The sequence below is a fragment of the Eumetopias jubatus genome, unplaced genomic scaffold, assembly GCF_037043125.1.
Source record: "Eumetopias jubatus isolate StellerSeaLion01/CBP00866 unplaced genomic scaffold, mEumJub1_p1.0 scaffold_4, whole genome shotgun sequence".
In the NCBI taxonomy this organism is placed as follows: domain Eukaryota; kingdom Metazoa; phylum Chordata; class Mammalia; order Carnivora; family Otariidae; genus Eumetopias; species Eumetopias jubatus.
In genome coordinates, this window is record NW_028274810.1 from 180,353,636 (window position 1) to 180,378,895 (window position 25,260).

Sequence of the window (25,260 nt, forward strand, 5' to 3'; positions counted from 1 at the left end):
TGCCGCCTCAGGCTTGACCTACAGCACAGCATTGGATAGAAAACACTTCTACTGCCCCTGATATTGCCCACTGAATTCTTCCAGAAAGTGAGTATTTTTTGTAATGCCATCAACAGTCTATAATAGAGTGCTATATTAACTCTGCTGAGTATCATTTAAGTTTGGAGGAGGAATTTAGGTTGTATTCTTAGAGTCCTATTACACTCTGACTTGTTACATTGCTACTTATGTATGGAGTTCATTTTTCTTTAAAGCCATAAGCTTCAAGGTCAAAACTTTTTCAATCCTTCAAGGCAGAAACATGTAGTTGATGTTCATTTTCTCCCATGGCCCCTCGCAGGGTGCCTTGCGTATAGAAGGTGTTCCATAAACGTTTTTTGGGGGAGAGGGTGTTGGAAAGAAGAACCTGTATAATGCCACTTTTGATAGATCAGCTAATCAGCAAAGAAAACAACTGTCAAGATGTTTAGGATAACTGAAGCAGGGGAAAGGGCCTTATGAGGCATAGTTAGCTAAATTATATTGACCATGGTTTTGATTTCTTTTTAATGAAAAGGCCTGCTAACTGTTCAAACTTGCTTTCTGTCCATTACAAGGCTAAATAAGACACAGTAGCAATGTATGGAATAAGATGAGTCTGAGAGTCTATACACCACTCGAGTCTGTCTTGGATGTACCAAGAAGGTTTTGCATCTACCGCAATGAAACATCATAAACAATATCGTAAACATCACGATGAAACGTCATAAATAAAAAATCATAGGCAAACTCACCTAGGACCATCACCTCAATAAAAGTGCTCTTAACAAAACTCTGGAATGAGCGTAAAAAGTGCAGTTGTCCCTATGGGAATTTCAGGCAACTGACTCTGGATAGTAAGACTGTACCAAGGCAATCTGGAAGAGTCCTGTATGCTCTGTGTGGTACCTTTCATAGTGAGATGCTTCATTGTCCAGAAAACCTATCCAAAGTCACTTTGTGGCTACAATTCCACCAGTTTGGCTTTCCTACCCTATACTTTACTTATCCTGTGTCATGCTCCCTACCTCCATCTTATTCCCCAAAATTGCTCCATCTCTGTAATTTTTGCATTGCAATACACCAGGCACTGAATAGAATAGTCTCCACTTTTCTAAGCCTCTGGTTTTCTTTGTGCACAGTGGCAGACACCAGGCATGGCAGATGTCAAACTAGACTTTGGGGACACAGCAGCTGGGACCCTGCCCTCACAGCACTTACCAACCAGCAAGAGGCTTGCCAGCCACACTGAGCTAATGGTGCCACCTGATGGCTGATACGGGTCAGGCTTTGTGCCTTCTCATTACTGTTTATGTCTTTCCTTCCATCCTGGCCTCATTTTACCTGTTTGTCTTCTTTTTTTATTATTATTTCAACACATTCCTTCTTCATGATTTCCTCTTCTATCCAGCCTCTATTCCAGACACCATGTTCTTACACTCTCAATATCTTTACTCCTTTCTTTCCACTATGTCTTCCCTAAAATTTCCCAATCTTGGATCTATCCAACCATTACCTCTCCCCACTATTAACCCCGTGGGCTTCTGAATGGTGCTGGTGGTACATTTGCGATCTCAGCTGGGCTTTTGGCTGAGCTCGGCATTCCTTGCATGAGCTTCCCTATGTCCCCACAAACCATTCCCCTCAACCATCATCCCCTCTGCAATCTCCCCATCTCACCTCTCTTGGATGATGACCTTATACCCACCTTGTGGAGAAACTTGGAATCATCTGGCATGAACCTTCATCTCTCAATCTCCTGTCCTCCACAAAGTTAAAATCAGTTATATTTGCGTTCGTCCTACCTCCTTTGATCCAGACATGACCCTTCTACTGCTCTTAACTTTTGATCCAGTGTCTTCCAGCATTTTATCTTTGTGTTCTTTCCTTGATTTTTTTTTCCCAAGTACCCTATACCATGGTCAAGTTCCTTCCATCATAAAGAATCTTCCTGCCCTCAACCCAGACATCTCCATTTGGCTACCCCTGTATCCTTCACTTCTTACTTTCCTCTTAAAATTAAATTTATTTTTTAATATTTTAAAATTTTCTTAAAAATATTTCATAGATACTGAAATGTTTAAAGAATAATGTAACTAACAGCCATATTCTAAAAACTAGGCTAAAGGAATAGAATGCAATATGTCTGAAACCACATGTGTAATGTTCTTCAGTCGTCTTCTCCTGTCTGAAAGTCAACACCATTCTGAATTCTGTGCCTAAAATTTCCTTTTAAAAAAGCAAGATCATATATATGACCCAGGGTCAAACAACTCCTGCTAGGCTTCATTGGGTATATATTGCACCTGGGACTATTTCTCTAGACCAACTCTATGAAAGGCTATCAACTTTCCAGTGTAGGAAAGCCCTCTGCAATATGCCCAATTTACATTGCAAGATGTCCTGCTTCTTGAACCATATGACATAGCAGACATCAGATGTTAGAGGTATATGTGATAGAAAAAGATGCCTGTGGAGTTTATGGCAAGCCACAGAAGGAAAATTACAAGGTCATTTCCTAGAGTTCTGGAGCAAGGCCATGCCTTCTGCCATGAAGAACTGGACAACTTTCAAAATGCAACTATGGGCATGCTACTGGACCTGGTAGAAAGGGAGGTTTTCATCACCAGATAGCAAGTGACCATGCAACCAGAAATGTCCCGCATGTGATAGGTCTGACTGTCCAATCAGAAGGTTGGGCAGGCCTAACATCCATCATAAGGATGGTCTGCACAAGATGCCAGTATGTTGTCCTTCTTCAAGGAGACAAAAAGCCATTTGGTAGCGAGTTGACTACACTGGACCTCACCCACTCTTGAAAGGACAACAATTCATTTTTACAAGAATAGATACGTACTCTAGACATGGGTTTGCCTTTCCCACTCACAGAACCTCCACCTGTTTCATTGTCTGAGTATTTACAGAGCATTTGGTCTTCCTATCAGGGTAACCACCCAACATCACCTCAGACTAAGGGACACACCTTATAACAAACGACCAACAATGGCCATAAAATCCACTGGTCATATCACCTACTGCAACCCCAGGACCTGCTTGCTTGACAACAACTGTTATTGGTGCTGTGTCTCTTTCAGGTACAACAGCTGAGTCCAGGAATGAAGAGGGTACAATAGGAAGTGGTCTCACTTATAATCATTCCCAGGCATTCACTTGGTGAGTCTGTGCTTCCCATCCCTACAACCATGAACTCTGTAGCTTTAGAGGTCCTGGTTCCTACCATAGGACAAGAAAGCACTCCAATGTGCTTTCAGGAATGACTACCACCTGGAAGCTCAGGCTTCTTGTGTTCACAAACTAGCAGACACAAAAAAGAAGGAATACTGGTAGCACTCAGTAGATGCACTAGGATGCTTCCAGGTCTGCCTTTGCCTAGTTTTAAATGAAAACACAGTCATGGCCTGAGGGGTGTAGGGTGACCAGCCACTCAAATGCCACAGAGCTGAGGACCTGGATCAGACCACCAGGTAAGCCACTTAACACTAGCACAGATGCTTGCTGAAGGTGAGAAGGATCTAGAATGGATGGAAAGGGAAGGAAATACTTGTGGACGTGAGACCAACTCTTGCAGTTGCAAGAGCAGGGCCCAGGGACCACAGCTTACCCCACTACAGCCTCTGCTCAGTTTCCCTCAAAAAAAAAAAAGACCCTCCAAGGGGTCTAGAGAAATAGCTCCTTCTAAAACTTTTACAAAATATTGACTCCAAAAGGCTCAAGGAGTAGACTCTAGTGTATTCTATGACATGTGAAGTAACATCCTGATGGAGACAACATCAGTCTGTTTATTTTATTAATAATATAATTACACACTGTGATGAATGACATGAAAGAAAGGGACATGGTGTGATGAGAAGATCTTGCACAGTAAGAATAATAAAATGTGAGGCTAGTAGAGTCATTCAGCCCGTGTTGGGATCCTGGCATTCACACGAGAAGCAATAACAAGTCAGTGAGAGGACATGAGTAGAGGATTGCCATGACCAGGTTTGGGTTTTGCAGTTACAAAAAGAAGAATGAAAATGAGGAGTTCATATGGGGAGGCTTAATAGGAGCAAGCACGTTGTGCAACAGTATGGATGGAGCTATAGGGAAAACATTGTTGTTGTAGGGAAAATGTTGTGGAGGGCCAAGATTTGGAGGAAAGATCCATGTTGAGTTGGAAATAGAAGTCTCTTTTGAATCTTAAACTAAAGGTAGAATCTAACTAAATAGCTTTTAAGTGCAGGTTTGACCTGCAACAGAAAGGTTTAAATTTGGATATAAATATGGAAGTCATGAGCCTATCCATAGAGGACCCTTGAAACCATGGGTATGAATGTAATTGTCCAGAGATGAAACCTATAATGAGAAGAAAAGGTAGATGAAGAACTAAATCAAGGAACTCCCGAGATATAGCAAATGAACTGGCATCTTTTTTCATTTGAATTTGTTTGCAAGCCTCTCTTGAAGTAACACCTTCTCCCTGAAAGCATCCCTCCCTAAAACTGTACCACCCTCCCAAATAGAGTCTTACCTTTGTGTAGCCATTTATCCTATTTGGATTCTAGAAATTGAATTAATTTGCATAGTTAATAGACTTTGAGCTCATTCATTCAATTATTTATGCATTTATCAGTTTGCTCTATATTTACAAACCCTTTCTATATATCAAACACTGTGCTAGATGCTGGGAATACTGAAGCTAATAGAATATAGATCTTGCCCTTGAATAGTTGTGGCAGAGATTGGTTTGGTGTTTATCAATTTCTTTTCCTTTCCCAGCTTTCCATGAAGTCATGTTAGAGCCTGTTATGAGTTTTGGTCAATGAACTGTGGACAGAAGGATGTCAAAGGTTGGTCAAAATACCCCCCACAAGATCCTCACATCTTCTCTTCCCTCTCTGGGGAAACCATGGAGGCCAAATGTCTAAGACGGCAGCATCACAAAGTGGAAAGAAACTGAGTTTCTGAATCACCACTTGGACATGAGCTGCCTAGGAGAACCACAGACTTTCACTGTGTTAAGCTGTTAAAATTTGAGATTTGTTTGTTCCAGACAGTAATTCAATTATTTTGAATATTGCAATGTTCAGTCTAACAACAGGAATGATTTGATGACATTGTGGCAGAGGAAACAGTGCATGCAAACTATGGAGTCCTCTACTTATTACTCACTCCAAACTCTGAACAGCCTGGAAGGTTGGAGCTTAGTGGCAACTGAGAATGGGGTGGAAGATAAAAGGGACAACAAGCTGACTGCGGGACCATCTATGCTTAAATATTTGACATAAGTCAATGGGAATCTTCCCAAGATTCAAGACTTTGAAGAGAGGGAGCCCTGGGTGGCTCAGTCGGTTAAGTGTCTGCCTTCAGCTCACCTCATGATCCCAGGGTCCTGGGATCGAGTCCTGCATAGGGCTCCCTGCTCAGCGGGGAGCCTGCTTCTGCCTCTGCTGCTCCCCCTGCTTGTGCTCTCTCTCTCTTGCTCTCTCTGACAAATAAATAAAAAATCTTTAAAAAAAGACTTCAAAGAGAAATATGATAATATTTGAATTTTAGAACAATCACTCCTCATCAAAGTGGGGGTTAGAGTGAAATTATTTTGGAACCAAGGAGATTAATATAGAAAAATTTAATCATCCAGCCAAGAGATGTTCAGAGCTTGTACGAAGCCAGTGGCAGTGGGGGTGAAGAAGAAAGGCTAGTTTACAGAACACAGGGATGGGCTGGATTTGAAGGGAGGGGATCAGAATTACCCTTAGACTCCAGACTTAGGGGAGTAGTTTTATAGAGATAACACTTTGGAATATATAATGAAAAAAAACCCCTCAATTTATAATAGCAACATGGAATTAAAACATACTTAGGAAATAAATATGCAGAACCCAAATGAAGAAAACACATTACAGAGAGACTTAAAAGTAGTCTAACAAATGGAGAGGCAGATCACAATGCTGGGTGGACTGAAAATTCATCATAAAGATAGGAGTCCTCCCGCAATTGATCTATGCAATGAATGCAGTTCTAATAGAAATAAGAATGAACAAGAACTTAAAAAATGATCCTAACACTCATTTGTAAGACAAATTAAGAAAAATATTTAAAAAATAATAGAAATTGAAAGAGGGGACTTGCACTGCTCTATGTCAAAAGCCACTGTAAAGTTATTCTAAATGAAATGCTATTGGTACTGCTGAAATAGTCTGCAGCAAGATTAGTGCAACAGAATAAAATACACAAAAATAGACCTTAGTAAATAGAAGTCAATAGAAGAATTGACTTTATGACTTTATGATTAAGGTGATATTTCACATAAAATTTTTCTTAAACAATTGGCTATTTGAAAAAACTAAATACATATAACTATATCATTAATGCATTGTAAATCCCAGATGAATTAGAATGACATGTTAAAAGAACATAAATATGACCTTGAAGATAACAAGAAGTTCTTCTTTTCTATAAAAAATTATAATAGAAATATTATTTACAGGATTACTTTAAAATATGTTTTCTGAATTGAAATAAAAACCCAATCAAATAAATGTAAAGAAAACAACAAAGTAGGGCAAAATTTATAATATGCATGATGAAAGATTTATAGCCTTCATGTGTCACAAAAACTCTTACTAATCAATAGGAAAAAATTAAAACTACCAATAAGAAAAATGATTTAGAAACATGAAAGAAGAAATACATAAAAAAAGAAATTCAACAGTCTATAGACCTATGAAAAAGTGAATATTATTGGCAGAGAAACACTAACTAATAAAGAATTAAATGATGTTAGACTTAAGAGATACAGAATATGTTAGGAAATAGTCACTTTCACCTACTTTTGGTATTACATAAATCAGTATAAACTTTCTATTGGGCAATTTGGTAATAAGTTTCAAAAGCTTAAGGAACATTTATTCTACTTGATCCAATAATTCGATTTCCATAATTTTATTCTACATAAAAAAATCAAAAACATGAATACAAAATTATGCATAAATTATTTTCATCAGTTATAATGTTAAAAAAATGTAAACCATAGAGTCCAATAATGTGAGATTTAATATATAAACCATGGCATACACGTATAAAAATAATACATTGAAACTGTCTACATGTATGTTTTAGAAATATATTTTATCCCCGGAAATAGTCATAAGAAAGCTGAGAAGAAATCTGGTTACAAACAGTAACAGTACAACATGTTACTAAACAACTGTTTACACAAATTTACTATGTCTATGCCAGGCACTGGCCATCTGCAACCCAAAGGCCAAATTTGGCACATGACTGTTTTTGTAAATAAAGTTTTATTGGCATACAGCTACACCCATTTGTTTACATATAATGTGTGTCTGCTTTTGGATGACAATGGCAGAGGAGATTAGTTGTGACCAAAACCATCTGTGTGAAAAGCCTAAAGTATTTACTATCTGGCCCTTTACAGAAAAATCTGCAATTCCTGTTCTATGCATACAAAAATACAGGAAGCAAGTAAACTGCATCTAAAAAGTAATTATTTCTAGGATGGGAATTTTTAAATAATTTTTCTTTTTCTTTTTTGTATTTTTCATATTTTCCAAGAGAAAATTTTTATGATATATCATGTTGCAAAAATCTGGCAACACAAGAATATGTCAACATTGGCTATATACTGTATGTTTGCAAAAAGGGTAGACATATTTTAAAATATAAGTAATCTTTTTCTCTGGATGGATGTAAGTATGAGTGGTTTGCCTGTCTTTTCTGACTCTTTTTTCTGTGTATTTAATTTATTACAATGAACATATATATGTTACATACATAATCAGAATATATTTAAACATGCATTTTAATAAGGATCCTGGAGTTTCTAATTCTGATTTTTCCCTCCGATTTCTAGGAGGATCTTGGTATTACATTCAACACCTTTTTCCTTTTTCACAACATAGAACACAACTTTTTGGAAGACTTTGACGATAGGGATTTTCAATGTTCCTGACTTTGAAGTAGAAGTCAAGTCATAAATTATAGCAAACATCTGGCTTCAGTTATCTGCAGTTTAAATCATTATACTTCAAAAGAAATGAATTCAGGAATGAAAAACATATAAAAAGAAAAACCAATGATCTCTTTTCCTGTGTTGTGCTCTGTTTTTTGGATCCTGATAGATTTACTCATAAGCACTTTCAAACTGTCTGGGAACCACCCATTCCAATATCACACACTCTGTTCAGACTATCAAATTGTAGTGAGAGATAAAAAAAAAAAAGTCTTATATGATCTCGTAAAGCTTTCCAATCATGTTTTCAAAATTAACAAAAAAGCTCAAAAACAAACAAATAAAAAAAACCCATCTTGAATAGATGTGAAAGAAAGCCTTATACAAATGACTAGCTAATTGATTTCAGCAATACATTAAAAGTAAGAGAGATTCGGTGATAAGGTACAAAACAAAAACCCATATCACAGGGAAACAGAACGCTCACAATCAGGACATTTGTCCCATCATCAGTCACATGTTCCAGTCAAGATCCCAAAATGTGGCTTCTGCCTCAGACCTTGCTGTCTGTTAAAAGGCTACCCTTGGTGGCTGGGTTTAGCTCCCAGCCACATGTCCAAAACATGGCTGTGCCCAGGTCTAGATGTCTTTTTCTGAGAACTTCCCCAAACTGCAGAATTTGCATGGATTCCACAGTGGGCATGAAATTCTGGGAGAAACACGTGGATCCATCAGTGATTGGCTTATAGACCTAAGCAATCTGAGATGAGCTTCTCTTGTCTTGAAAAGTTCAGTGTTCCTTCTCCCAGCTCATGGTACTCCCAGCAGCCAGTGTGGTTGCTTCCTCCGAAGGCTGTCTTATTTGTACCTTTGGGCAACCATCTTGGGCATATTTTTATCCACCTTTGCCTTTCACCCTTGTGGTTTTTTGGTGAGGGATATACCTAAAGGTTTTAATTTCTAAAACACTGATTTAGTTATAACTCTTGAGAAAAAGCGAGAAAGAAAGAAACATAGTCATATGCAATGTTCATAATCAACAGTTTGTATTTCTTGGATATCAAGGAACTAAGGTAAGTGTGGCTCTCAGTGTCAATTTCCTTCTCGTTGAAATCAGAGATAGGGGCCCGAAGATGATCTGGCACAGGTTCCTGTCTCTTAAAGCAGTTTCACCAGCTTGTCGGGCTTGGAATTTCCAATGCCTTTGGAATTTCTATCTGATCATTATTCTCTTCTATGACCCAGTCATAGGTCAAAGATCAAGAATTTTTGAAGCCTGGGTGGCCTTTAAAATTGCTAGCAGTTCTCTCTGGGACAGCAGAAGTCCTTGGGGAAGCCTAGAAGTGGGCCAGCTGGGATTCCTCATTTTCCAAGACCGGCATCCTGCCTTCGGTGAACCTCTTCCTGCCTCAGAGCCCCAGCATGTCACTGCAGCTTGCGCTTAAAAGGCTCCCTCTGCTGGTTTCCAACAAGGTCTGGGGGCTACTCGGTTCGCAGTCAGGACCAGAAGGAGCAGGGTGAGGAAGAAGCAACCCAGCCCACACCATCCCTTAATTCTACATCTGAAAGTGGGCAGTGAGCACAAAAAAACATATGCAGCAAGCCTCTGGGCCAGGCTGCAGTGTGAACAGTCCTGGCCTTGCTTAGTGCCCAGCCACTTCCTAGCCTTTTAAATCTTGAGGGGGCAGGGCCACTCACTGCCACTTCCTGCTCTCTGTGCAAATCCTGAGCTCACCTTTTAGCCTCTAAAACAGGAGGGCTCTTCATTCATGGCAATTCTGAAGCAAGACTACTTTAAAGACAACAAAATGCAACTGCAAAAGGCTAATTCCTTGCATACGTACATTCTCCAGCTTATAAATCATCCAGTGTATTCATAGGATGCTTTCAATGTATTCAAAGTATGAGTCAGAGAGGGAGAGATGCACACCAAAAGAGTTAGACCCTACATTTAAAAATGAGGTCGCCTTGAATTCTGTGTGAAGATGAACAGGAACACTGTCAGCTTTGGTTTATAATTATTCAGATTTTGGCCCTTAATCCTGTACCTTCAATATAGATAAACAGAAGAGTAAGAATTTCTAGACTGAAAGCAGGGTCTTGGCAGGATTATTAATACTTTTTATTTTACAAGTCATTCTTTTAGTGGAACAATTATTCAATTTTTTAAACTAAAATATATACAATGCATCCTGGAGTAATACCTTTTTTTTTTTTTACCTCCTCCTATAAGATGGGTTTTGAAAAGCAAAATAGAGCAATTTGTTTTATGAAATTAGAGCTCAAACAGATTCTCTTATGTTAGTGGGTGATAGAGGAGTTCATAGCAATCCTATTTTAATAACCCCTTCCTGATCGTTTTAATATATTTTTAAAAAGATATTCATTTATTTGAGGGAGAAAGCATGCGAGCGGAGGGAGGGGCAGAGGCAGAGGGAGGAGAGAGAATCCTCAAGCAGACTCCCCACTGAGTGTGGAGCTTGACACGGGGCTCCATTCCAGGACCCCGAGACCATGACCCGTGCAGAAATCGAGTCAGATACTTAACTGACTGAGCCACCCAGGCACCTCAAAATATACATATATATATATATTGGTCACCAGCCTGCCTTTATTTCCCAAATCTGTCTGAAATATTTAATTTTCACATGCCATTGCAATAACCTTTGTTGAAAAAGAGACAACTACTGAAAATGGAGTCACTTGTGCTAAGCCACACATCACCAAACTGAGACATGATACCTAATCTAATTGCAGTGTCAGCCTCTCGCAGGGATGGAATCTTAATCTCCCTTCCTCTCTCCTTTTATTGCTTCTTCCCTCCCTCCCTCCCTCTCATCCTTCCTTCCATCCTCCCTTCCTCCTATCCTATCTTTGATTTCTTAATCTCTAACTTTTTTTTTCTGATTATAAATACAATGACAAGGGGGCAAGTGTTTACTGTATGCAGCCCACACTTAAAGATGGGGAACTGTACTCAATACCTATGTGAAATTGGACTAAATTCTGATCTCCTAAAACTGGAAGTAGAACTGGAGTGTAGTGAGACATGATACAAGGGCCCTGATGCTATAAATTTTATATCTAAAATTTTCCCATTACCTATAGTCTTGCTTAGAATCTATATTTCAACACCTTACACAAACTATCCATTGGACTGAACCCCTGAAAAAATAAGGAAGTTAGGAGTTCTTAGTTCCTAGAATCTGATTGTCAATATCCAAATGTACCTGCTTAAAATAAATTCCTCATAGATTCAAATAAGAAATAAACATTCCTGGCCATTTTTTTTTCTTTTCTTCTATTAATATTTATATAAATTTGTAATGTACCAAGGAATCATCAATATTATTTATAACTATGTCCTTTATTATCAGATCTAATGGAAATAACAAAAATTCTATTATATTAAACCCCTATAGTTTTCCCTGTGAAAAGTAGATCTGTAAAGAACATAAAAATGATATGATCAATATCCAGTGCTTCACAGTCTAAATATCTTAGAAGTCTAGAAATGTTCTATTATAGGACATTATCTTGAAAAAAAATTACCTCTGATGTCTCTTATCAAAATAAAATATTTTATAAGCTCTGTATAGTTTTCTGAGAATTGTGTTTTAACTATTTTGAAATGTTTATTTTGCTGTTTAAGGCATGTAAGTTCCTTCAAAATGGAGATGAAATAGAGGAAATGTTTGCCAAAACTTTCAGTTAAATACAAAAAAAGATATCCTTTTGAAAACATTTCTTGCCAAGTTACATATCCTTGCAACCAAGGAATTTCTAGACCAAGATTTTCAAAGAATAGCTATGTGCCTCATGATGAACTGAATACCACCACAGAGAAAAGTCTTTGTTACAATTTTTTTTTTAAAGTTAAGATAGTGAACTAGCATGGCTTTTTTTTTCTTTCATTAAGTCTACAAAACTGTGGATCTTTCTTAATGTTTGGATTTAAAAGATAGTATGTAGTGCCAATTACCTATGTTTAGGCTTTTAATTTAAAGAAGTTATTGGATTTGTTTTATTTTTAAGTCAACACAACACTATTTTTCTCCTGTTTACATTAAATCACAGATGCTGTGCACATTAAATTTTCCAAGTACTGACTTGGTAGATTTCCTTCCCAGTTATGTGTTTGTAGTAATTCTTGTAGATCATAGCCAATGCTAACTCAAAGGGCCAAGTACATTTTCCCTTAAACAAAAATAAGGAGCTTTTAACTGAATTCATTCCCAGAACTGACATCCCCCGCTGCTCTTAGCCCCGGGGATCCTTCTCCTGTTGGAATCAATTGAAGTGTCACACATCAGAGCGAGAACAATGTGGCCCGGAGGATATTTAGGTCAGAGCCCTGCCTATCAATCTGAATGAGACTCTTGGAGAAAACAGTTTTTAATTGTCTAGCACTATATATTTAGAATGACTTCAAGGCACAGAGATGTTTGCGTTTAAGTGGGAAATGCACGCATTTTTGAAACCCCTCCTCAATTGAAGAATACTTCTAAAGATATCCTGACACCCTATTGTGTTCTGGGCCCTGTAACTAAGGGACAGTCCTGCTCAAAGAACTTAAAATTCTGAGGATAAAATTTGACAATTGTAAGGCTAAACTGAAGTTTGAATTTCAGACTGTGTTTTAATAAAGCAATGATGTAATATATGAAACCACAGAGAATAGAGGAAAGTCACCCTGTCTAAAAGGGCACAACACTGGTCCTGGGTCTGGAGGAAGGAGAAGAACATCCTCAGGCACCAGTGGAGCCCCATAGGAGGTGTAGTGCTGGGCGTGTTTAAACATTGATTCGTTTACCCAGTCAATCAGGGGAAAACAGAGATAAGATAGAAGGAGACCAGATCGAAGAAAGCTTTAACTGTCATTCTGAGAAGTTGGAACTTGGTAAAAGATGATAGGACACCTAGTTTGTTGTTGTTTTTGCTTTGTTTTGTTTTTTTGTTTTCTGCTGAAAATACAGAACAATAAAATTAACATTATTTGAGTAACGTCTATTGGCCAGACACTATACAAGGTGTCTTATATATACTATTTATTTTATCCTCACAAAAATCCAATGAGTAAGGACACATTTTGTTGACAAGGAATCTGAGCCTCAGTTTCACTACCATACTGGGGCAGACACTGTTGGTTGCCTGTTTGCATATTTATCCCCCAAACTTTTTCGTTGCCCGCCACCATGACAGAGGCTTCAAAAACTAGAAATTGTCCTTCCCATCCTCCCCAGCAGGCTAGAGGTCTCCATGGAACACAGTTCTAGTCAATAGGAACATAATGAGAAATCTGTTAGGAAGCTTTGAGAAAAGTTTAGGATTGCTTATTAAAAAACAGCCAAACCCAAATCTTGCTGGCACTGCCCCTTCCTCTCTCCTCTTACCTGTAATGTAGAGGTCATAATGCCAGATGGGAAAACATGGTGATACCACAGTAACCTCTAAGTTCACTACCGGGAAGATTATGCCTGAGGTCTTGGGGCAGAAGACCACAAACCAAACAAAGGTGCTTGAACCACACAGAGAGTTAAATAAATCTAAAACCTGCAGTGAGAAGCAAAGGGAAGGAGAAGGGGTAGAGAAGGACTCCCTAGGTCCTGTGTTAGGATACAATGCTCACCTAACCTATGTATTCTACATCAACCTCGATGCCAAACTGAGCTCAGGGAAAGCAAGAGGTCTCTACTAAGGGAGTAGAAGGAAGGCAAGAGGTCTCTACCAACAGAAGGTGCCTGAAATCAACACATGTTGCTCAATTACAGTCATGCAGTGGCACCCCTGATTACAGTATCATTCACCAATAGCCTGAACAGCAACCATGCCTCTTATGCATACGTCATGGTAAAGGACATACGGGTTAGCATGGGTATCACCAATGGGGGGCTGATTTAGGAACAGCCTACCTTTTAAACCAGAGGTGACATCATCCCTACCATGTGCATATTTAAGATTTACATGGTTTTTCTTTATCTATCTACAGGTAATATCCTTCTTTGTTCTACCACAAGACATAAATGTTCCATTTATTGTGTATCTGTCTCTTATGGTTTAGTAACTTAAAATCTATACATCTTATGATTTCTATGATTCATAACTTACTAGCTTAAAATTTATACTTAAGACTTCTTATGAGTTACATTCATTTATTTGCTTTTTTCATTCTCTATAGAACTAAATATACTCCATTAATACAGCACATTCTCCTTACAGATGCCAAGTTAAAAGACAGTTTTTTTGTAACCATATAGCTACACGTGTAGAGTAGAGAAAAACCTGTAGGAATGGAGAGGCAAGACAGTCTTTAATACTCTGCAGTTGAACCAGAGCCAGAAACTATCTACTTCTAGACTTCTTGCAATGTGCAAAATATAAGGTCCTATTTAATTAAGCCAATATTCATATGAGATTTCATGTGCACTTAAATGCCTCCTGATTAGACTTCATGTCACCATTCATTCAACAAATATTTGAGGACCTGTTGTAAATCAGATACTATTTAAGAAATTTGAGATAGAATAGTAAAAGTAGTCTCTATTGCCATGAAAGTTACTTTCTAGTGACGGGAAAGAGAAAATTAAAAAAAAAAAAAAAAGACTACGTCTTGGATTTCTGATTCTGACCATAACAAAGTAACCAGTCTAAATTTGTCCCCTTCCTGTAGTCAACTAGAAAAGTCAACAAAATATAAGAAATACAGTTCAGACATGAGAGAAAAGTCAGTGTGAGGCTGTGATCCTTGAGGGGAGAAAAACAAATGATAAGAGCTGACAATCAGTTCTGCTTTCTACTTGGAGGCACACCATTGTGCAAAAGGAGGAAACCAAGATGAGCCCAATGGAATTGCTGAGCTGAGAAGATAAGGATCAAAATTTGGGGAGACTTGGTCAGCTCAAATTTGCTTGGCAGAGGAGTTCCTAACATAAAGGATGTATGCCAAAAAGAAAAGAAAAGAAAAGAAAAGCTCAGAGTTCTTCAAATGGCATCTCTTTGAGGCTTGGACTAAATACTAAGCTGTACATTCACACAGTGAGATTCAACAAAGCCGAGCAAAAAATAACCACCAAGGAAAACGTAATTTCAGGATAATTACATATTGAACAACCACTAGGGCTTGCAGGGGGCTGGGAAATGTTAGAGTTCAGATCAACAAGAGAGAAGAGAGCTCATTGAATAACCAGGACATTCAGTAGGGACCTCAAAAGACTTTTACCTTAGTAGTAAAGATAAGCTAGCACTAGATTAGAATCAATTCTAAACCTACTAAACAAAACTTAAAACCAGTTTTCAAAATATCAAGCTGTTTGACATGTGAATTTAGTGCCTGCAGGAACAAAGCCCAGCACTCCTTAAAGGAAAACAACCTAATCTTGATAATCAACAATGTAAGATCCACAATGTTCAGCAACCAAATACTAGTAGACATGCAAAAATGAAAAAAATATGACTCATCATCAGAAGAAAAAACTGTCAGGATGCCTGGGTGGTTCAGTAGGCTAAGGGTCTGCCTTCAGCTCAGGTCATGATCCCAGGATTCTGGAATCGAGTCCCGCATAAGTCCTGCCCTTGCTTGGCGGGGAGCCTGCTTCTCCCTCTGCCTGCTACTTCCCCTGCTTGTGCTCACTTTCTCTGTCTGTCTCTGACAAATAAATAAATAAAATCTTTAAAAAAAAGAAGAAAAATCTTTCAATAGAAACAAATCTGTAATTGACAAAGATGCCTGAATTTGCAGACAAGAAGTTTAAAAGAGTTATTACAAATATGTTCAAAGATTTAAATAAAAATATAAGCATAATAAATAAATTAATAATATAAAAAGAACCAAAAGGAATTTCTACAGCTGAAAATCACAATATCTGAAATTAAAATGTACTGAATGAGTTCAACAAGAAATTAAATACAAAGCTAGTGAATTTATAAACATGATATTGGAAACTTTCTAAACTGAAACAAGGAGAGAAAAAAAGCTGAAGAGAATGAACAGAATTTCAATGATATATGAGATAATATCAAGCCATCTATGAATATAATAAGAGTTCCAGAAACAGAAAGGGCAGAAAAAATATTGCCAATGATTTTCCGTATTAGGTTAAAAATATCCATTGACAAATCCAAGGAAGTTGAAAAACATTAAATAGAATAAACAAAAATTAAATCACACTAAGTCACATTATAACCCGTTTGCTGAAAACCAATAATAAAAAGAAATCTAAAGTATTTCATATAGATGTACAAAAATAAAAATTATCACTGACTTTTCACCAAAACCAATCCAGAATATGATAGAACAATAACTTTAAAATACAGTTGAGCCTTGAACAATATGATTTGAACTGCATGGGTCCACTTACATGTGGATTTTTTTAATATTTATATAGATTACAGTACTGTAAATATATTTTATCTTCCTTATGATTTTCTTATTAACATTTTCTATTCTTTAACTTACTTTATTGTTAGAATACAGTACTCAATACATATAACACCCAAATTATGCATTGAATTGGTTATCCATAAGGTTTCCTGTCAACAGTAGGCTATTAGTAGTTAAATTTTGGGGGAGTCTAAGTTATATGCAGATTTTGTGGGGGGGATCAGTATACCTAACTCCCATGTTATTCAAGGGTCAACTGTACTGCAAAGTAGAAAAAAACTGTTACTCTAGGAATCTATATGCAGAGGAAACACTCTTTAAAAACAAAGGTGAAATAAATACATTTCAAATAGAAGCTAAAATAATTCTTTGCTAGGATACTTGCTTTACAAAAAGTGTTAAAAGCATGTTCTTCAGAATGAAGAAAAATGATACCAGATGGAAATTCAGATCTATACAAGGGAATAAATGACCACAGATATGGTAAATCTGTAAGTACATAAAACAGATTTTTAGTCTTTTAAGTTTTTAAATAAATAGTTGACTGTTTAAAGCCAAAAGTAGTAACTATATATTATATGGTCTATTATATATATTACGTCAAGGAAAGAACAAAGACTGTAGGGTTCTTGCATTTTACATGCAGTGGTATATTAATTTAAGTAGACCATGATAAGTCAAAGATGCATAGGGTAACCACAAAAAGAAAATAAGCCCTCCAAATACTCAATTAATCTGAAAGAAGTCAGTGTGCACAGTAAAGCTAGGGTCTTGAAGTAAATCTCATGGAGTATTAATAAGTAAGCTGTTTAGTTGGTTCAATGTCATACCTCCTACAGGCAGATATTTCTGCAGTAAACAGCTACGTTATTTTTCAATATAGGGACATGGAAGTATATGCACTCCCAGTATTGTTTCACAAACAGGGACAAGGAATTTTGCTGATTTGTTTTCTCCCTGATTCAGATCCAACAGTCTGACTATTAAAGAACCATACTTCGCGCTATATTTTGTAGTCCCTTGATGATATCATCATAGATTGGATTTTCATTTTGGAATGAATTACTCGAGAAATAGATTGACAGTGGGGAAGCTTGGGTCTGCTATTTCTACTCCAAATCATGTGGATTTAGAAGCTAATCTTTATGCCCAGCTCCCTTGTTTCTTTGGCATTCTTGAGGAATGTGGGACTCATATTTTGATTAAGGTGACCCACATTCTTTAATCACAACTTTTAATCAGTTATTCCATTTCTGTTTTAGGTGCATCTAAAAAGTGCAGCATTAAACTAATGTCTTAATGCAAAGACAATGACGTGCACAGAATCTTAACCTCGATTTTAATGGTTTCTGGGATTATGATATAAAACTAATCTTTATGTTCCCTATTTACAATTACCTAAAGGACAAGGCTTATATTTTATTCATCTCTATTTCCCATGCATTTAACACAAATTTTGCCACATTGGGGAAACTCAGTAACTTCCATATGAAATTTTAACTAAGTAAAATAGATTAATTGGGATTGCAAATCAAGTGAACATTTTATCATTGCTCATCGGTGACATTTTTCAGTCCAGAAAAAAATTCTATTGCCAAGAGGGCTTTCTATAAAATTGTAGTCTTGCTACTGTGAGAACCAATGGAAGAATTCCATTTATTTGGGGTAATTACTTGACTACACAGGCTATACCATTATTCACACGTACAATGAGGAAGTGGGAATACATGACATCATCATTCATAAAAACAACCACACTCTATCAACTATAGCAATCTATGGTGTGGCATTTATCTAGGGTCAATCTATCTGATCAGTATCTTAAGAGTGTAATAATCTGAGAGGATGTAGCAGCAGGAGAAACATGAAGTAAAGGTATTTGTATCTTGTGCTAATTTGTGTGTTTTAATGTTTTCTCTTGTGCTAAACAGTATTTTTAATTCTTAAGCCTAATTCAAAGATTTTCCAGTCCTCCATATTATGTTCTTAACTCCTCCCCACCTCAAATAACTGTTAATTCGGAGAAAATTACCTGAGCACACAATTGTTGTTTTAAATTATGTGAGATCTTATTTCCTTGTTATAGTAATTTGAGTCAGAAATCTGTTGAATCTTAATTTACTGTGCAAAAGACATTTAAGTTCCACAGATAGACATCAACTGACAGAATAACTTTCTTTCTTCATTACTTGTTTATGGGATTATGAATGAAATTTCATATGTTGACATAATTCATTAAACCAAACTTGGTATTTTTGTTTCTGAATTAGAAGCAGCCTCTGATTTAGCAGTGGATTTATATTCAAATGACCAGAAAAAGTGGAGACTTCTGGGAAAAAATATAGTCCCCAGTGAATAAAACCAATCTCAGAAAAATGACATTGGATGGATTCCTTTAACGAAGATCTTCCAAGGAAAGACTTTTCTATCAGAAAAATCAGTAAAATTTAAGATTGATATGATGTGTTCTCCAGTGTTTAAACAGTTGAAACAAAAATAGAAAACAATTTTCAGGGTAAGGTCTAGGCTTAAGCATTTTGTTTTCAGTGAAGACATTTTCTCATTAGAAAAAATAATTCTATTCAGGTAAGAAAAAAAATGGACTTCACTGTGGAAGTCTTCAGTTATTTACTGCAGAGCATAACAGTTTAGATGAATTATGTATTCTCTTCCCCTCACTGTATCGTGGGTGTTCTGTTGTTTATTACAAAGAAAGTGTTCATCATGTTTCTACTATAAGAAATATATCTCCATGGTTTATGAAAAAGACTCAGCAACATCTCTTTCATCCTTAGAGCATGATTAAGCTGGTGGCTGTTAACAGGAATTATTGAATTTAATTTGAACACCCGGGTTTTTTTTTTTCCAGTGCAAAAAAGGTGTTTTTATTACAGCACGGGGACAGGACAGCCTGTTATTTTTTAAGAGTATATTCCAGTCTTGCAGAGAGAGCACATTAGGAAAACATAAGATCTAGGAAGTTTCTCCTGCATCCTGTACCTTGTCCTCTTTTATTTGAAGTAAGATGAAGGGGCGAGTGGAAAGAGACAGAGCCCACAGATGGCAAATGTTTGAAAATAGCTCTGACATGGTGCGGTTTTTCTCAGAGCCTCTATTTCACCTGGAAGACCTGACGGTACTCTAAAAATGTCAATTCCAGAAAAATCTCTGACCGTCAGCCACAACTTTTTCTGAGCTTCAGAACCACTCTTCTAACCCCTTTTTTTCTTTGGCATTTACCTATCCTCATCATTTCAAAAAAAAAAAAAAAAAGGCAACAGAAAAAAAAAAGTTCTATTTCAGAATGTAAGTAGAGGGGAAATCAACAACTGTATAACTGAGTACACAGAGGTCAGTCGCTTTTAGAACGACTTTTATTCTAGGCATTTCTAGTTGGACAGAAATAATAAAAGGTAACTGGATGAAAAGAAATGAGCTTCGGGGAAGGGGAAACCGTTTTCTTTAACAACTGAAGTCCCCTACTCACAAAGAAAATCCTGCAGGAGGAAAACTCCATTCTTTAAACTGTTTGCTGTTGGGGGTTCTCAGCTGCAGCAGTATTGAGCAGGAACAATGTACTAGGGTTTTACAAAGCCGGTTAAATACACTTAAAATTAAATATTAAGTAATGAGAATTTTTTCCTTGGTATAATCCTAAGATAACTTATGAAAAAAAAAAAAAACAACTTTTCTTCCCCCTTAACTTTCTACAGATTTTTTCTAAAACTGAAGCTTAAAGATTAATAAATCCATAATAATGAAATCCAACATTTAAAGAAGAGTTCTGGATAGAGTTCTTTTTCAAACTAAAATTGAAAGAAAACTCTCAAGAAAAACAAGGTAGCCCAGAAACATTAAAGGGAAAATATTTTCACTTATCAAAATCACAAAATTTTCTGTGAGTTTGACATTTTTTAAGCTTTCAAGATGCAACATCAGCCATGTATGGCCTTAAAGGTCTAGATTATTTCCAAAAATTTCTTCTAGTGCTCTGGCTTTATCGTTAATGGCACCGAACTCATTAACTATTAATTGAGAACAGACTGAGTGTTCTGTCATTGTGTTGGGGGCTGTATGGGTGTTTGCTTAAATCGTGGCTACACCATTACCTCAACTGGAAATTCTTATTAACTTCTTCGAGCTCTGATGTCATCTAGAAAATAGGTATGTTAAAAACAGTGCCTGTAAAAAAAATAAATAAATAAAATGAAAAATAAAAACAGTGCCTGCGTTATAAGGCCGTCGTAATAATGATGTAATGAAGTTCTGAATCGATGCACATTCTCTGGCATTTAGACAGGTCTCAATAACTATTATCTACTAGGAATGGTAAATTTCCGAGTTAGGTGCTTATGGATTCCATCACTTTTAAGGAGTATTAAGGATCAAGGAGTATGAAGAATTCTTTTTAGTGGTGATACTCAAAACAGGTGTGGTTTGGGGACTATGAAAATAAGGGCATGGTAATGAACAGAGTGGGGAATGGGAAAAAGGAAAGGGATGACAAAGACAGATTAGGCAAATTTATGTGAGTTCAGAAAGCTTCCTTCCACCACAGTCTATCTCAATGTTTGAGCATGAGAATCGGGGCTGTGTGTTACTAAGTGTAGAGGAACGTAAGTGCCTTTAAATGCTCATTATAATCATGGATATTATGAACAGTCCTGTCTAACTTTCACAATCTCCTCTACAGCTATAGGTTTTTTAAGTCACAGAATATATATATAATGTTTTATTTATACAAAAGAGCTTATAACTCACTAAGCAGAAGCACCTACTTGTACACTTGTGTATAGATGCTTGTGAATCTGTCCATGCCCTGAGAATATGGTTCCTGGGAGGTAATGACAGTTGCATACACGGAGCTTAAAGCCCTGGTTCAGTTATGAGTGTGTAGCTCAAGGCCACAGCAACATATGACCCTTGTAGGCATTCCACAGGAGGCCCAGACCCCACTCAGGGCTGTTACTAAGGATGCCACTATCCTTCTATTCTAACAAGTTCCTTGTGAGCTATTCCATGGGCCTTCAAAGATTTTATTATTCATTGTGATGAGTTCCCTTACATATTATAATCAAAGACAGGTGTCACTGCATAACAAAGACTGGAATAATCGTTTGAAAGATTTTGTCCAAATACATGCAGATTTGTACTCACTTAAGCTGACAACTAGTAAGTACCCAGGAAATTCATTATGCTAGACGGTCTACCTGGAATTCTTTATCTGAACACAAAGATAATTTCCAAAATGTCATATCACACCACCATATAATGGGCCACCTCTGTTGGTAGTTGAATGGTGCATGAGATCTGTAAAAAATCTCTTCTCGAGAGCGTAACAGCATATTTCAACTAGCCTTTATGACCCGCTGCTGTTTAGTTTCTGTAATGAGTACATCCAAGTGAGAGCGAGTTGGCAGCAGGAAGAATGCTAATTAAACACTTTTCAGGTCACATTATTGAAAATGAGGCCATCTGGTTGACTGTCACAGTGGGCATTACAGAGTACTAGTGTCTCTGAACATGTAGTATGGAAAACATAGGATTAAAACGTCAAGCTTGATATCCAAACCCCTTTCTTGCCATTCAACATGTAAGGAGGAAGGTTATCACTTGACCTGAACATCATTTTAAAAAGAATAACCCGTAGCTTTGAATAAATCTATCCTGTACATAATCTAGGTCAGAGGAGCAGCCCTTTTTCAGGCAGGATGTGGTTCTTTGCAAGAGACTTGCTCTAGAGCATTCAAGACACAAAATGCTCCATTTTGCATGTGCATCTTGCAGTTAAAATATTCCATTGCAAAAGGGGCACCTGGGTGGCTTGGTCAGGCTAAGTGCCGGCCTTCAGCTCAGGGTCCTGGGACCCAGCCCTATGTAGTGGGGCTCCCTGCTCAGTGGGGAGTCTGTTTCTCTGCTTCTCTCTGCCACCCCCACCCCCCCACTCATGAGCACTCTCGCTCTCTCTTGGATACTCTCAAATAAATAAATAAAATCTTTTCAAAAAATATTCCATTGAGATACCATATGAATTCAAATGTTCAAATTTGCCCATATAGCAACTAAGCTCCTAAGTTGTAAGCAATAAAAACGGACTGGCTGACGAAGCGTTTAAAAAAAAAAAAAAACTGCTTATTAAAAGATACTGAAGAGCACATAAGGTTGTAGGGAAGACTGGAGGATATCTTTATGGCTAAGCTATCAGGAATGTGTGTCTATTCTTGTAGAATCAGCCCAGTGAGGAAACTCCAACACAGTCATGCTGGCTGTGCTGGTTCTTAGAGCTGCCGTTTGTCACCACAATGCCACCCTACAACTCCGCACCCCTGGCTCCCGAAAGCTTGTGCTCCAGCTACAGAAGGGTGCCTCAGGGAGTCGCTTTCATTAAATTGTTCACTTCAAAATGGAAATCCCAGGAAGAAACTCTGATCGGCTGAGCTTGGGTTACGGACCTGCCCTGGAGATGGGAGTTACACATTGTTGGGTCCTACCTTGCAGAGTCTGGACCACAGACTAAAAGATGCTGCAGACCCAAAAATCTGAGCCGATAGTTAGAGAGACCGTATAATTTATCATACACGTTGGAATGCTTTTCAGAGTAAAAGAGGGTGTGCTATTAAATAATGATTCCAGGGAAAAAGGTATAAATATCATTTGATTATGGCGACCAAGTTTTCACGTCCAGGCTATGTTCTTAGTGCTGCCACGAGGTTTTGCTGTGTGCCAACTTGGCTTGTGCTGCTCCCAGGTGGGAGGCTGCCTCTCCAAGGGCTGCTATGATACAGGAACAGGAGGGAACCTCGTACGCCTCCCTCAGAGATCCAGGTTCTCACTGGGATGAGGTCGGCTCTGTGATACTTGCTGAGCTTCTCTGCTGGGCTCTCCAAATAATGCACAGTAAAGAGCACTAATTAAAAACACTTCCACAGATGCCCAGATAAAGCCACTTCTCTAATTGTATGGCTAATCCAAGCTATAGCTCATCTGATGGTGGAAGAAACATGTGGCCCCTTTAATACTTTATATATCTGTTATTAATTATTCAGCTTCTATTGAGATAAGTATTGGCTATAAATGGAATAGATATGGGATTGACCCTGACTTCTGGTCGACAGATGAGGCATTGCTGGAATCCTGAATCACTGCACTGGGAAATGAGGCCATTACAAGCAGGTGTGAGAAACAGCATTCTGTGATGCTGAAAAGTTCTCCCACTAACCTGGATGCTTTAAACTCTTAAGACAAAGGTTGTTTTTAAATAACTGATTTCTTGGGGCGCCTGGGTAACTCAGTTGGTTAAGTATCTGCTTTAGGCTCAGGTCATGATCTCAGGGTCCTGGGATGGAGCCCCACATCAGGATCCCTGCTTAGTGGGCAGCCTGCTTCTCCCTCTCCCTCTGCCCCTCCCCCACGCTCATGCACTCACTCTCTCGCGCTCTCTCTCTCTCAAATAAATAAATAAAATCTTTAAAAAAATAAATGATTTCTTGAAGTTCATGTCATTTTTTATCTTATTTTCTTATTTATTCAGCTTTGAAAATTACTGAAGTTTTCTCCAAAGCTCCTAAATTTGCTGTGGAGTTTTATTACTCTGTCTTCATTTTAACATCCACCATATGACTGCTTTGTCAGGTAGTTTCAAGGGACAAAGTAATGAATAGCACATGGTCCTTGTCCTTGAGATATTCAGTCTACTGGAGGGATGGACACGTCAACAAACATGCACCATAATGTCACAGGTGACTTGACTTTGAACTGAATAGTATTCAACCATACTCATTAAGTTGAACCTTTGGGGAGAAAACCACATATATTTTAAACTATATGGACAAAAGATGGAAAACACTGCCATGTTAAGCCTTTACTCCTAATGCCTGCAAATAATAATCTTAAGTACAAAAATATATATAAGTGGCTATAATTTTTAGTAAGATTTTTAAAAAGTGAAATAACTAAAAACCCACTGCATTTCTAAAGCACAGATGTGTCCATTCCTGCAAAGAATTTATGCTCCTTGTCCTTAAGACACTCACAATCTATTGGGAAGGTGAACATGTCAACAAATGTGCATCATAACATCACAGGTGACTTGACTTTGAACTGAATATTTTTCAACCATACTCATAAAGTTAAACCTTTGGAGGAAAAAAAAACCATATATATTTTAAACTATATGGACAAAAGATGGAAAACACTGCCAAGTTAAACCTTTATTCATAATGTCTAAAAAAAATTTTAAATACAGAAATATAGAAAAATCGTTAAAATTTTGGTTAGTTTTTTAATGAAATATTTTTTTAAAAAAACACTGCATTTCTAAAACACAGATGTGGCCATTTCTGCAAAGAATTTATGGTCTTTTTGTGACCCATTAAAGTCAGTGCACCTGACTGTTCACAGACCCAGAAACCCATCAGCCCAGTCAATGAAGACCAAGAATTAGTCCTCCTCAGGGCCAGGTATTCTGCCTAGTTGAACTGCTGGGCAATTGTCAAGAACTTTTCTGCTGATTCTAAGAAAGTTTGAGAGCAGAAAGAAAAAAGAAAGATATTGAATGGTTAGGATTGAAAACTTGGCAGATAAATTGCAATTTTCTCTGAAAATCTTGAAATCAAACATGACTATAATTTCTCTTCAACTGTGGAATAGTTGAGGCTACCCCAAGGAGTCTTCCTGATGAAGAGCAACTTTGTCCATAGACAGATGAGAAAACAAAGATCCATAGGCTTTCAGTGATTTATCCAAGGTCACAAATTTCATTAAATAACTGGAAAACAGAGTAGAGACAGTGAATCCTTAGATAATAAAAGGCAGTTTTACAAAACTATACAAACATAATAGCTTACTTAAAATATTTAAATAATCACAATAAATGATTAATGGTCTC